Below are 12,494 nucleotides of genomic sequence, written 5' to 3' on the forward strand. Positions count from 1 at the left end.
TTGACCGGAATCGAACCCGGGACCCTTCAGTCCCCAAGCCGACGCTCTATCTATTGAGCCAAACCGGTCCCGGCTGAATCTCTTTTATTATGGAAAGGGAATTTATCTTGGAAACAATATATATCTACAAAAAGAGCTAGATTTGGAATGAAGTTGTTTATTTTGAGTGAAAGCCAATCTGGATATATACAAAATATAATTTTATACACAGGCAAGGACACAAATTATGGTTCGAACTACCCACAAGAAAAACAATCAACAAGAATTGTTTTGGAGTTAACACATGACTTACTGAATAAAGGGTATAGGATTTACTTAGATAATTTCTATACGTCAATTCATTTGGCTGAACTCTTGTGTCAAAACAATACAGACATTGTTGGAACAATGAGGATAAACAGAGTTGGAATCCCCAGTGAAATAAAAACAAAAAAATTACAGAAAAATGAACATATAGTAAGATTCAAAGACAAACTTATGATTTTAAAATGGAAGGATAAAAAAGACGTATTGATGCTCAGCTCTATTCATAATGACGAAAAGACAATGATTGAAAAGAGAGGAAGAAGACAAGAAAAACCGAATGTTGTCCTGGATTATAACAAGAATATGGGCGGCGTAGATTTGGGAAATGGAGTTATGGTGGCCTACACGGCTGCCTGTAATAGAGTAAAAAAATTTTATAAAAGAATTTTTCTACGATTAATTGATATGTGCTGCTTCAATGCATATATTATATACGAAAAGATAAAGGTCAGTTGGATCAATTACACTTTTTGATAGGGTGTGTAGAGAAATTGGTAGATAACAACCTAGTGAAAAGCCACCCAAAGACATCAACAAACAGCTCTACATCTAAACCATCACGCTTAGTTGAAAGGCATTTTCCAGAACAAATGAAAAACGATATAGGAAAAACTAAATCCAGGAAATGCCGAGTCTGCTACAAAAAATGTTTTAGGAAAGAATCTACATACTGGTGTCCGGATTGTGAGGTAGCACTATGTGTCAACAATTGCTTTAAAATATATCACACGGAAGTTGAGTTTTGAATATTTACATCTATATTTCAATTTTTTAAACTTAATATTTCTATTTTATTTGTGTTCTTTTGTTTATTGTTCAGCAATTGTTAACTCTTTATTTTTTATTGTGTATCGAAATAAAAAAATATATTTTTTGTTATCTTTATAATTGTTGGTAAAATTTATAATTTTTTAATTCGATGTTCCCATTTTTTTGTTGGTATTCTTTTCTATTTGTTTGTAATTTTGTATTTTCCTTTGTGCTTTATATATAAATAAACGAAAAAATATATATTTCATAGTCTTTTCATTTATTTTAAGTATAAATAAAAAATAATAATACGGTATGAAATTACGTCCACCGGGCGTGACGTACTGACACGTCCTAGTGAAAGAGCATGTGCCCGTTGTAAGTTGCATAATTGAAAAGGGAACTCCCGGGTTAACAGGGTAAAATAATTAACTACAGCATTATGCTCTTAATGACTGTTCCCCATTTGATTCTAAACTCACTGCATTTATGGTCCCTATTTCAGCCCTTGGCACAGAAGGTGCTTATTATAGTATTTATTAACTGAATACATATACCTGAGTATAAAGTAATATTTTTCCTCTCAAAATAATTCTTTTGAGCCCAGCCGGCGTGGGTCAGTAGTTGAGTGTCGACCTATGAACCAGGAGGTCACAGTCAGGCACATGCCCGCGTTGCAGGCTTGAACCCCAGTGTGGGGCGCGCAGGAGGCAGCCAATCCATGATTTTTTCTCATCATTGATGTTTCTTTCTCTCTCCCTTTCCCTTCCTCTCTCTGAATGCAATAAAGATACATTTAAAAAATAACAATTCTGTTGAAAGGAAGTTGCTTTATATGTTGTGTTCTTTTATTCACTAATAAATAATTTATTCACTAATTCCACAATTATTGAGCATCTCCCCAGGCCAGGCATTGTTTTTGTTGCTTGAGATAAGTCAGAGATTAGACACAGAGTACTGCCCTACCTGGACGGTGTGCTCAGCGGTTGAGCGTCGACCTATAAACCAGGAGGTTGCAGTTCGATTCCCAGTCAGGGCACATGCCTGGGTTTTGAACCATCTCTAGTTGGAGAAGTGCAGGAGGCAGCTGATCAGCAATTCTCATCATTGATGTATCTCTCTCCCTCGTCCTTCCTCTCTGAAATAAAAAAAAACATTTAAAAAAAAAAAATGGCCCTGGTCAGGCAGTTAGCACATCGTGCTGATACACCAAGCTTGTGAGTTTATCCCCAGTTAGAGCACATACAAAAATCAATCAATGAATGCATAACTAAGTGGAACAACAGATTAATGTTTCTCTTTCCTATCCTCCCTCCCTCTCAAATCAATTAATTAAATCTTTAAAAATGAAAAAAAAGATTACAACCCTACCTGTGTAGTTTACATTATAAAATGTTTGAGAGATTGGAATACCAGAGTGAGGTGGTATTCTGGGGCCTCATGTAAAGATTAGATTTGTTTGGGGACCTCAGGTTTAAAGAGTAAAGATTTGAATTTGATTTAAAAGGTTCTAGGGGCCCTAGCTGGTTTGGCTCAGTGGTTTCAGCCCCTCACTGCACTCGAGAGCTAGGCAAGCTGCTGGAATGGGCAAGAGGGAACACTCCACAGTGCGTGTGTCTTCCTGTCCCGGACACCCTGGTCAAGTATTGATTGAAACCTGAAACGATGTTTAAAGTGATGCATGCAACAGCGTCTACGTCTACGTGGACAACAAAACGACAGGAACACGTGCTAGTTCAGGTTAGATTGTAATCCTCTGAAGCACAGGGCAACCAAGAAGCAAAATTCCCTTTGGGGACAACCACCCAGTCTCTACGAAAGAGAAAGGAGGAAAGTAAATGACAGAAGACTCGATGAAATGAGAGGCGTGGCCATACACATTCACGTGACTTTTCAGGTCTGCCTTGTGTCCAGTCATTACGATGACCAGGTTGGTCCTGCAAAAGAGCCAGCACGAAGCGGCTACTGCTCTGATTGTTCTCAGATGAACGTTTATACAAAATAATATCTTCGTTTAGTTTATAAACATACACAGTGCTGTCCCTTTTGAATTAAGGAGAAGAAAAAAAACCCACACACAAATACTGCAATGTAGCAAAATACAAGGGGGAAAAAGCTACTTTTGGTTTGGCAACATTATATATATATATATCAATGTGGCATTGGTCCCTATTTGTTTAAAAAAAAAAAAAAAAAAAAAAAAAAAGGTACTTGGGCACGAAACTGAATCAGAATTGGTTTCCTAAAATTCAGAGTATCTTGGATTTTAAAAGTAGCACTTTTGTCTTTTCAAAGTTCAACAAGTCACATATAACACTTAAAACATAAAAAAAAAAAAAAACTTTCTGATAAGAAGCTCAGCTGTAAATCACATTTCTGCGAATCTGGAAGACGAAGTGCGTTCTGGCGGGAGGGCGGCCCATCGCTGGCTGGCGCTGAAATGAATGTCTCCGATGGCGGTGCCCCCCCCCCCTCCCGGGACCGTACTGACCGCCAGCTGCCAGGACCCAGGTCTTGCTCCCGTGTGTGTGTGTGTGTGTGGGGGGGGGGGGGGGGGGCGGGGGGGGTGGACCTTCAGGCGGCTGTCTTCGCTCTCTGCTGTCCTATCGCGGAAATGCGCTCATCCTGATTGCAGATCGTGTCTTCTCTAGATCTGATCTCTTTTAAAATCTCACCCAGCTTGGCTTCACGTTGCACACAGGTCGTGTCTGCGGTGTTCTTGGGGACGTTGATCGGGTCACCCTTCTTGTTCGCAGTGGGCTTGCTCTCCAGAATGTTCTTCTCCACCTGGAGGTCCGGTTTTTGCCCGGGCTGTATCCGTGCTTCCAGGAGGTGAGGATTGGATCTGCGTTCTTGCCCTCCAACCACTCCTGCCCCCAGCGTGGCTCCGGGCCCGCCGCGTCAGGGTCAGGTCATCCTGGAAAAGGTCCGACTTCCTGGGAACAGTCATGGCAGAAGGTTCACACTTTCTCTCCTGAAGTGTAAAGAATCTGGCAACCTCACATGTGTTCACATCGAGTCCCCTCTTGGGCAGGTAACCCACCCCGCTCTGAGGCTCCTTGCTGCTGACTGAGTTGAGGGAGTTAGTGGACATATGGGGATTCATCTGTGATCTCAAAATAGCGGCTGCTGCTGTCACCCTTTCCACATAAGTAAATGATACTGGTGTCAGGGTCATAGAAATGCAGCAACTCCCCATTGCTAGTGTCCATTTCATGAAGCGCAATTGGTTCCTGCATGGTTTTTGGGTTCCAGAGAGCCCAAAAAACCCGTGGTGAAGACAATGCCATCAGCCAGAAAGAGGGCTCTCGTGGATCGTGCTCCTTCGTGCGCTTTCTTCTTCTCAGCAACGATCTCTTGTTTCCTAGGATCGATTACTCTCACTTTCTCGTCTTTGGAAGCCAGGCAGATGAGACTGCCATTCCGGTTCCGGCTTACCTTGCAAGTCATGTCCGAGTGCATATCGTCCAAGTTGATCCGCCCCCACGTTCCATAGGGTGATGCATTATCACAGCCTGCACTGAGAAGCACATCACGGCCTGTCGGGTGCCGGGCTACGATGCCAACTCTCTTTGCGTGGCCTTCTAAAGTCACCGCGGGTTCCGTCAGGGAACGGGTGAGTCCACTTTCTGGAATCTGCCGCACCATCACCGTGCAGTCCTCTGCACCGCCGGCAATGACCTGATGGTTACGGGGGCACCAATCTATGTCAAGCACTGGTCCTGTGTGGCCACATACTGCAGGGCAGGATCTGTCACTTCGACCAGCCTTGTGCAAAGGGAGCACGAGGAACGCACCTCCCCACTTGCTCCAATGATTGTGGCGACAAGTCTGGGATTGACAGCGCAAAAGGAACTATCCCAGGTCACTGGAGAAACACGGATGTCATCATAACACTGGCCATTTTTTACCGCTTGTCCAAATTCATGCCGAAACTTGCTCTGTCCTACCCCTCGCCTCATCGTGTCAGGGCCGAGGTGTCTGAGGCGCCGCCGCCGCCACCGAAGTCCCCGCTGCAAAGCCCCGCGAAGCTTCCGGCCGGTCGCCTCCCGCCTGGCACTCATCAGTCCACTATATATCAATATATCAAAAATCAATTATATATATATATATATATATATACATACATATACATACAATATATATGTATATTATTGATTTTTTACAGAGAGGAAGGGAGAGAGAGAGAGAGAGAGAGCTAGAAACGTCGATGAGAGAGAAACATCGACCAGCTGCCTCCCACACACCCCCCACCAGGGATGTGCCCACAACCAATGTACATGCCCTTGACTGGAATCTAACCCGGGACCTTTTAGTCTGCAGACCGACGCTCTACCACTGAGCCAAACCGGTTTCGGCTCATCAGTCCACTTTTAATACTTTGTATATATATTGTAGTATTTACAGGGTGTCCCAAAAAAAAAAATGTTTACACACTCTGAATAATTATATATTCCAGTGTTTATGTCTGAAAAGAAAGAAACATCAATTAAGTTAGCAGATGTTAAAGTGTGTATACATTTATACGCTGTATTTGAGCATCTCTGTAAGCATTTATATTTGTGCGTAAGTAAGTAGCATGTAGTGTTTCCTAATGTTTTAAACATTCCGGTGCATCTGCCTCCTGGAGCACGTCTGGGCCTTTCCCTTCCTCTCCTCCAACAGCCATGCCTCTCCTAGACTCGGAGGGCCCATGAGATTTGCAACCAGGGGAACCATGCGCAGTGGCAGCTCCTCCTGGGCTAACCCCTGACCCTGTCACCGCGGCTCCCTTTTCTCTGACTCTCCAGTGAGCTCACAGCAGTCTGGCCTTGGTGCGTTTCTTCCCCATACTGTTTCTAGAAAGTCAAAGCAGCCTGCCCTACTCTCTCTCCTGTTGCTTCTATCCTAAGCCCTTCCTTGTTTCACTGTCCCCAGATTTAATAAGCTCAAAATAAAATGAGAAATCATATATTTGGTTTCATGTTGTAGCTGGACAACCAATGGGTCTGGACTGCCTATCACTGCTTGAGCCAGTTAGCGGAGACAGGGTTAATCATATCTGAGCGTTTTTTCCAGTGCTGCCGAGGGAACGGAGAGCAGCAGGTCATCCTCAAAAATGTGCTCTCCAGCCCCCAGAGGCCAGCGCCTGTATTGGGCGGGACGAAGATTACACGGAGGAGCAGGATCCCGGGCGTGGGGAGTAGGCAGGTGGCTGTGGGAGGCTGGGGGAGACGCCATGGGTGGACCTCATTCCAAGGTTGACCCCCAGGTCCTGGGGATGTACAGGTTCATAAAAACAAAACAATCACGGTTAACGGAGCATGACTAGTATTTCTTATTTTATTTCTTATAACTAGTCCCCAATATTCTATTTCTGCTTCTAACAATGTAGCATTTTTCTGTTTTGTTTCCCTCAAATTTATTTTCAGAATTCATCCAAGTTCATTAATTTTAAGTGCTGTGCGGTGGTGTTCCATCACAAGAGTACACTCGAGCCCTAACTGGTTTGGCTCAGTGGATAGAGAGTCGGCCTGTGGACTGAAAGGTCCCGGGTTTGATTCTGGTCAAGGGCATGTACCAAGGGGGTGTGCAGGAGGCAGCTGATCGATGTTTCTCTCTCATCGATGTTTCTAACTTTATTCCTCTGCCTTCCTCTCTGTAAAAAATCAATAAAATATTTTAAAAACACTTAAAGAATACACTCCAATCTGTGTACCTATTTTCTACTGACAGACATTTACATTGCTTTCATGTTTCATTCTTACAAACTCTACATTGCAGGGGACATCCTCGAAGATGTCTCTTTATTCTTAGGTATAAGAGTTTCTCTTAAGAAACAAGCAGTGTTTTCAGACTGTTTTTTAACCATAACTCATAGTAAACACACTTTATACCAAAACTCACTTCTTATAGTATACATTCTGTTTCATTTTTGTAAAATGCTGAACATGACCCACTTGATTGATTTCAGGAGCCACCATTGGATTGAAAAGCACAGGGCTCTCAGGCCATAGACTCCAGAATGAAGGGTGTGTGTGTGCTCACCTTGAACAAATAACAAGTTGCTCCAAAGCAGTTGTTACAAGTTTCACAGGATAAGAGAGTCCTAGTTTCTCTGCCCCCTCATGATGGGACAAAAGGGTGCTGATATAAATCTCACCGAGAGTAACCTCAGAGGGTGGTCTGATCATAAATTCCTAACTGGGAAGGACATGGTGGGTAGTTTTGCCCCAGGCCTATAACTTCTTTAGGGAAAGGTTTTTAAGTAGCTCTGCCCATTGTTCTGTGCATCTAGGTTAACCTTTTTAAAAATATAGATATTTTTATTGATTTCGGAAAGGAAAGGAAAGGAAAGGAAAGGAAAGGGGAAGGGGAAGGGGAAGGGGAAGGGGAAGGGGAAGGGAAGGAAAGGGAGAGAGAGCTGTAGAAATACCAATGATGAGAATTATTGATTGGCTGTCCCCTGCACACTCCCTACTCCCCACAACTCGGCCATGTGTCCTGACCTGTAATCTAACTGTGACCTCCTGGCTGAAACCAGTTTTGCTCAGTGGATAGAGCATTGGCCTGTGGACTGAAGGGTCCCAGGTTCGATTCCAGTCAGGGGCGTGTACCTTGGTTTCGGGCCCATCCCCAGTAGAAGGTGTGCAGGAGGCAGCTGATTGATGATTCTCTCTCATCGATGTTTCTAACTATCCTTTTCTCTTCCTCTCTATAAAAAAATCAATAAAATATTTTTTTTAAAGGTGAGGTAAAGGGAATAATTGGAAGGAATCTTTGCAAAAGATGATACACAAGGGTTATTCACCCATCACACCCAGAACCTGAGGGTCCTAGAAGATTGTCCTTGTGGGGAGAAAACGTGTTTCAGAGAGCTGGCCCTGAATCACGAGAGAGAGAGAGAGAGAGAGAGAGAGAGAGAGAGAGAGAGAGAGAGAGAGAAGAATCGGTTGCCTTCAGTATCCTCCCCAACTAGGGATCAAACTGGGTATGTGCCCTGACTGAAGTTGAACCCTTCAGTGCTCCTGACAACGCTAGCCAACTGAGCCACACCGGCCAGGTTACACACCTACTTTTTAATTTTACCTCTCTGTCCTATCTGCGAGCCCTGTGAGCTTTTTCTGGATTGCACTAGAAGACTGTGCAGCTGGCACCGGTTTGGCTCAGTGGATAGAGCGTCGGCTTGGGGACTGAAGGGTCCCGGGTTCGATTGCGGTCAAGGGCATGTACCTTGGTTGCGGGCATATCCCCAGTAGGGGGTGTGCAAGAGGCAGCTGATCGATGACTCTCTCTCATCGATGTTTCTAACTCTCTATCTCTCTCCCTTCCTCTCTGTACAAAATCAATAAAATATATTTTAAAAAAAAAAAGAAGAAGACTGTGCAATGGAGTCATACAGAAGTTGGTGAATCTAAATAAGAACCCAGGTCTTCTGCTTCAGATTGAAAGGGTTCGGTGCCCTCCCCATCTTCTTCCACACAGGCATGCATCTCCTGAACGCTGAGGACCTCGATAGACTTGTAATCAGGGGAGCAGTGGGCTGCAGCAGCTGGTCCCAAGCTAATCCGCCGAACCGGTCTCCAAGGCCCCCTTTTCTCTGGCTTCTCCCTGAGCCAACGCTGCCCCACCTGGGCTCCCTCCTGGGGCTGCTTCTATCCTAAGCCCTTCTTTGTTTCACTGTCCTCAGCTGTAATAAACATACTCTAAAAAAAAAAAATTGAAAGGGCTCTGCTGCAGCCAGCTGAAGCCAGTTTGTGAGGAAAGACCTGCAAGAGGAGGTTATCGCGTTCAGAGGAGCGGTATTCCAAATGACAAGATATTTACTGTAATATTTGATATTTACTGTAATCATTGAAGTCATAATCAACATCCAAAGCCTTTATCAGCACCGGTCTGCAACAGGCAATCAAGGAGGACACAACTGAGTTTAGAACGCATTATTCATGCACAAGCCTAATAATTGACACCATGAAAATTAATATAAATAGATGAGCAAAGGACATATCTATACGATAATAAAAAGGCAGACCAATCTAGCTACTGTGGACAGTAAAGAATTAATATCAAACACGTCAGAAGTCAGTGCAATTCAACGATAAGGGGGGCATCCCCGGGCGCAGAGCAGTGCCCAGCCGGGTTGGTTACCGGGGTTCCAAGTTCAGGGAAGCCCATTAGGGAGGGCGGGTCTCTTGCTTTCTGACTTCCTCCACTTTGTTTCCACCCTCCATACACACGCCCCACCCCAAACCTTTTCTCCTCCCGGCAACATGACCCTTGCCAGCGCTTGAGTTCAGAGGCGTTTATTCTTTGTATGAGTCTGGCTCTGCCTCCGGGACCTTTACCCAGCATCAGCAGGATCCACCCTCAGGAGCCCTTTTGTGCTGCCCGGCACGTCCACAGCAATTAGAGCCAGAGGACAGAGGTAAGGGAGCTCCTGGAGAGATTCTCCCCACCCAGCGGTGGCAGGGTCACCTAGGGTCTCTCCCATCGGTCTTGATACTCACCGGAGGTATGGCTCATTATCTAGCCAGCACCACTTACTGAACTTCTAGGCACATTTGCACATTCAGCAAGATTCATAAATGTTTACCTATCTGAGTCAATATTAGAAAGACTTCAGCCCTAGAACATCGGCCTGCAGACTGAAGGGTCCCACGTTCGATTCCTGCAAGGGCACATGCCTGGGTTGTGGGCTTGATCCCCAGTAGGGGGTGTGCAGAAGGCAGCCGATCAATGATTCTCTCTCATCATTCATGTTTCTATCTCTCTCTCCTTGTCCCTTCCTCTCTGAAATCAATAAAGAAATACATTTAAAAAAAAGAAAGAAAGACTTCAAGGATTCTGCAGTTTGCCCTGGCTGAGTAGCACAGTGAGTTAGAGCATTGTCCCCCTATGCCAATCCCTGTCATACAAGAATCAACCAATGAATGCATAAATGAGTGGAACAACAAATAGATGTTTTTTCTCTCTCTAAAATTAATAAATAAAAAAATTAAAAAATGATTTTGCAGTTTAATGTCACTGTCATAAAATTACTATCATATATTTAATGTAGGGCAAATGGCCTTGTTTCAGGGTGTCTTTTAAAATTAATTTATTGATTTAGAGAGAGAGGAAGGAGGAAAGAGAGAAAAATTGATTTGTTGTTCCACTTATGCATTTATTGGTTGATTCTTTTTTAATAATATATATTTTTTTAATATATTTTATTGATTTTTTACAGAGAGGAAGAGAGAGTTAGAGAGCTAGAAACGTCGATGAGAGAGAAACATCGACCAGCTGCCTCTTGCACACCCCCCACCGGGGATGTGCCCGCAACCAATGTACATGCCCTTGACCAGAATCGAACCTGGGACCCTTCAGTCCACAGGCCGACGCTCTACCACTGAGCCAAAACGGCTTCGGCTCTTTTTTAATAATATATTTTATTGATTTTTTTATAGAGAGGAAGGGAGAGAGATAGTTAGAAACATTGATGAGAGAGAAACATCAATCAGCTGCCTCCTGCACAGCCCCCCACTGGGGCTGTGCCCATAACTAAGGTACATGCCCTTGACCGGAATTGAACCCGGACCCTTCAGTTCACAGGCTGATGCTCTATCCACTGAGCCAAACAGGTTTCGGCTGTTGGTTGATTCTTATATGTGTTCTGCCCAGGGATTGCACCTGTAATCTTGACATTTCAGGAAGACAGTCTAACCAACATGAGCCAGGGCCATGTCTCAGGGCCTTTGCATTGGCTTTTCCCTCTGGCTGAAAGTTCTTCCCCAGATACTATTTATGCAGCTTGCTCTCTGACTTCGGTCAGATTTATGACTCAAAGTCACCAAGAGAGGTCTTCCCTGTCCTGCTGGCTTGGCTCAGTAGGTGAGCATCGACCTATGAACCAGGAGGTCATGGTTTGATTCCAGTAATGGCACAGGCCTGGGTTGGGGGCTCGATCCCCAGTGTGGGACAAGCAAGAGGCAGCCAATCAAAGATTCTCTCCTTTTTTTTTTTTTTTTCTTAATATATTTTATTGTTTTGTTACAGAGAGGAGAGAGGGATAGAGAGCTAGAAACATCGATGAGAGAGAAAAATCGACCAGGGGATGTGCCCGCAACCAATGAACATGCCCTTGACCGGAATCGAACCTGGGACCTTTCAGTCCGCAGACCGACGCTCTACCACTGAGCCAAACTGGTTTCGGCTCAGTCTCTCTTCTGTCTCCCTTCCTCTCTCTGAAGTCAATAAAAAAAATACACATTTTTTAAAAAGAGGTCTTTCCTAACCATCCCTTGTGAAATAGTCTTTATCTCTCATCTCTGGTTCTTGCTGGCCTTTATCTTGCTTTTCAATTTTATTTATTTATTTACTTATTTACTTAAAAATATATCTTATTGCCGAAACCGGTTTGGCTCAGTGGATAGAGCGTCAGTCTGCGGACTGAAAGGTCCCTGATTCGATTCCAATCAAAGGCATGTACCTGGATTGCGGGCACATCCCCAGTAGGGGGCGTGCAAGAGGCAGCTAATCGATGACTTTTATCGATGTTTCTAACTGTATCTCTCTCCATTCCTCTCTGTGAAAAATCAATAAAATACATTTAATCTCTCTCTCTCTCTCTCTCTCTCTCTCTCTCTATATATATATATATATATATATATATATAACAATTATATATATATTTTATATATTATATATATTATATAATATATATATAATATATATTATATATATTATTGTTATTTATTTTTTTAAATCCTCACCTGAGGAGTGAGGATATTTTTCCATTGATGTTTTAGGGAGAGTGGAAGGGATGGGGTAAGGGCAGGAGAGAGAAAACAAAAAACAAAACAACAACAACAAAAAAAAACAGAAACATCAATGTGTGAGAGAAGGAGAGAGAGAGAGAGAGAGAGAGAGAGAGAGAGAGAGAGAGAGAGAGAGAGGGAGAGAGAAACATCAATGTGGTAGACAGAGAGAGAGAGAAAGAGAGAGAGACATCAATGTGGTAGAGAGAGAGAGAGAGAGAGAGAGAGAGAGAGAGAGAGAGAGAGAGAGAGAGAGAGAAACATCAATGTGGTAGAGACACATAGATTGGTTTCCTCCGCTTGTTCTCCAACTGGGGCCAGGGAATGAACCTGCAACCAATGTATGTGCTCTTGCCCAGGAATCAAACTTGTGACCTTTGGTCCACAGGCTGATCCTCTAACTACTAAGCCAAATGGGCCAGGGCTTATTTTTTAATTTATTAACTTATTTGAGAGACAGCGATAGGAGAGACACATCAATCTATTATTCCACTTATTTATAACTGGAATGTGTACCTACATTCATTGTTTATTCTTATATGTGCCTTACCTGGGTGTCAAACATGTAACCTTGGCATATCAGGACGATGTTCTAACCAATTAGCTACCTGGCCGGGCTTAAATTTATTTTTTAATAGAATTTATCACCCCCTGACATATTCT

General features: G+C 43.6%; 1 pseudogene across 1 annotated transcript; it reads right to left on the reverse strand.

The window, feature by feature from the left end:
* Nucleotides 1-3,630: 3,630 nt before the first annotated feature.
* Nucleotides 3,631-5,077, reverse strand: LOC311619275 (coronin-1C-like; annotated as a pseudogene). Its single transcript has one exon. The product of its transcript is annotated as a coronin-1C-like (transcript).
* Nucleotides 5,078-12,494: the final 7,417 nt, after the last annotated feature.

Source organism: Pipistrellus hanaki, assembly GCF_964339955.1.
Source record: "Pipistrellus hanaki genome assembly, chromosome: 3".
Taxonomy (NCBI): domain Eukaryota; kingdom Metazoa; phylum Chordata; class Mammalia; order Chiroptera; family Vespertilionidae; genus Pipistrellus; species Pipistrellus hanaki.